Raw genomic sequence first — 3322 nt, 5'->3', positions numbered from 1 at the left:
TCTATTTGTTGCCCATTATATTCATATTAAATAAATATTTTATTAATAGGTTAAATAATACAATTAAAAATAATAGTGCTCTAAATAGTGCTAAAATAGTGCTATAAATTAATTTCATTTGTCACTTCTAAATTTTATTTCAGGAATCTAATTTTTAAAACTGTTTTCATTTTTATATACAATTTCTTCTAGCTCATTAAACATGCTTCTGCTTATCATAAATACAGGGCAATGGTTTCATAGTCACATATTTTTGTAGTGAAATTCACAGTTCATTTACTAATTGTGGTACCAAAACCTTTCCATTTCTCTTGAATTATATTTATGTGACAACTGTATTGCTTCATAAAAAATAAGTTTTTCCTCAGTTAATGTGCTACTGTTTATCATTTGTCAAATTTATTTTTACATAAATGTTAGAAGTATACAGTATATTTTATTTTTATCAATTTAAAAGGATAATTTTCTTTTTTTTAAGTTGTAATAAAAATTTATACTAGTATAGTTGTGCCAAGATAATGTAATACTATCAACTGGTGGTAAGCCAATGTGTGACTGAATGAGAAATGTAAAGACACAGAACACAGCACTAATTTGAGGAAATTACATTACAGTATACATCTACAGATGTGTCCTCATACATTTTTGCTCCAGTATTGCCAAACAGTCCCTCTTGGCAAGCCACATCCAGTGCGATGCTGCCTGTGCTGAGCATCTTTTTTTAACCCGAAAATACATCTTAATCAAAATGCACCATGAGACTGCATTGATTAATTTAATATGTGACATTTACATATATGTATATCTGTAGAGCGACTGATTTAGTTGTTAATAAATATATATATTAAAACCATATGTATAATTATGATGTGTTAGCTGAAGAGAACTATTGTGACTTTTTCCTGGTGTTGATTACATTCAATTATAAGACATAGTGCACTCAAGATGAAGATGGACGAAGAAGCTAGTGGAAATCTGGAGATATAATCTATATACTGTCATTCCACTCTGGTTATGCCCAATCTTGACCGACCTTGGAAGCTAAGCAGAGATGGGCCTGGCCTGTACCTGGATGGGAGACCACCAGAGAACACCAGGTACAGTATATACTACCCATCTCCACAAAGCCGTGCAAAATGATCTCAAGAATGAATATGAATGTAATGAAGAAAATAAATAACCACTAAAAAATGAAAAGTATAAAATAAACTTTGGTTTCTCATCCTGGACTTGTGCTAATTTTGGTCCTAGAGACTATTTTTGGAAAAGATCTTACACATGGACAATGTTCATTTAAGAAGAAGACTTGTATGATTATTATATTACTTTAAAATATACAGCTATTGTCCAGATATTTGAGCTAGCAAATGGTTGTTGTGAATCTAAATTTATATCATCCAAATATTTATATATTTTAACTATTTATTCAAATATTTAATTTCTCATAAATATGATCCCATGAATGTTTATATGTTCTCCAATCTAAAAAATTTAATCATTTTTAAGAGTTAATAACATGCTGTAAGAGGCAACAAATGTTAAGCACAGTGTCTGTCACATGTTTTTTATTATCCCTAGATCAGGCACAATAATCATGCGCAATAAAACGGTGAAAAGAGATCCTATACTTCACGGCTGAAATACTGACAGTGTGGGCGGAAGTTGGGGATTTCAAGCGGGAGGACTCGCGGCTAAAGACCATCGAGATGTATGGCAGTGCAGAGATGACCTCCGTGGAAAGCAACTTCTGGGAATCGGCAAGGCACAGAGGCGGATGTGACGTCACGAACCCGGGGGGAAGGACGCATGAAGGAGCCCTGTGTGGGCGGAAGTGTTTTAAACAAATCCGTTTTTCTATGGCCACTCTGGAATATATTTATCTGGAAAACTAGCGCTGTAATTGTCTTACATGGACCATTTTGATCAGCCCATACTCATTTTATTTTATTCATTCTGAATGTTACCTATAGTTTGAAAAAAGGGGCGTTTACCATATATTCATGCTGATTGCTCCTCATTTGAGTCCCTTGCTGGAGGTATATAAACAAAGACCTCACAGCTTAACATCACTCCCTTGAAGAAAACGCATTGTGGATTGCTGTTTTCCATGCTGTTTTCCATGCCTACTACATGAACTTTTAAAACCTCTACAACAGATAAGCTGTTCTACCTATTCAATCCTTTTATTTATTTATTTTTTATCCGTATGTGTGTATTAATTGGTTTGTTTTTAATCTTATTGTGATTATACATTTCTTAGTTTTATATGATCACTTATTGCACTTGGTATCTTCCATTAAGTTTTATATGGGCTTTTAATATAATGAAAAATAATTCATTATATATATATATATATATATATATATACATACATATATATATGTTTTGCACTAATAATTACACATTATTGCACAATTTTGCATTCATTTGCACAAGTAGCATTTGCACTTTATTATTCATACAAATGTTTTTTTGAATATATATATATATATATATATAAGCATTTGCACTTTATTATTCAGCTGACACATCATAATTTTACATATGGTTTTAATATATATATTTATTAACAACTAAATCAGTCACTCTACAGTCATTCTCTATGTACATTTTTTTATGCCATTAGTTGATTTACCACTACTACTTATTTAATGACAAAGAGCTGATGCCTATATTGGTTAGGCTGATATTTAGTTGGTATAGCTTTGATCCATTCAGATAGTGAGGGTATCCTGATCATTGGCGCTTATCCCACATAGTCTTTTATATGTTTATCTGTGTGCAACTGATTCTGAATCTGTATATGAAGTTCTATGATGTAGCTGCTTTTTTCCATGTTCTGTTTCCTATTTATACTGATTAGGTCACACACAGATATACATATAAGTGTTTCATATCAAATTAATTAGTGCAGTCTCATGGTGCATCTTAGTCAAACTTTGCATTACAATTAAGATGCATTTTTGGGTAAAAAAGATGCTCGGTACAAGCAGAGTTGCACAGGACCTTGCAGTTTATTTGTGCCTCATAGCATTGAGGCTAGGTGTATGAGGATACCTCTGTATATAAGGACAAGAAAACTGTAGAACATTTTGTTGAACTATTCTGGACTCCAGGGGGAGCAGACCAGTCTCCCTTTGAAGTTGGTGATGTGTAGGTTTGGTAATGCTATTCACAATGAATTGCATCATTATGGTCCAGTCCCCTGCTGCCAGATGCCGTGAATTGATAATTATAAAGGAAAAACATTAAAGAAGTGATATCATTGCTCATGTCTGTGTTATGTTTAGGGGCCTATTCATCAAACATTAAATGGCCCAGT

General features: G+C 32.7%; 1 pseudogene; it reads left to right on the top strand.

Moving 5' to 3' along the window:
- The first annotated feature begins 990 nt into the window (after positions 1 to 990).
- On the top strand, positions 991 to 1109 carry LOC148538669 (5S ribosomal RNA; annotated as a pseudogene).
- Positions 1110 to 3322: the final 2213 nt, after the last annotated feature.

Source organism: Taudactylus pleione, unplaced genomic scaffold (genome assembly GCF_031769625.1).
Source record: "Taudactylus pleione unplaced genomic scaffold, aTauple2 ptg000038l, whole genome shotgun sequence".
Lineage (NCBI taxonomy): Eukaryota > Metazoa > Chordata > Amphibia > Anura > Myobatrachidae > Taudactylus > Taudactylus pleione.
The sequence above is the reverse complement of the archived record's forward strand: the minus strand, read 5'-3'. Positions and strand labels throughout refer to the sequence as shown.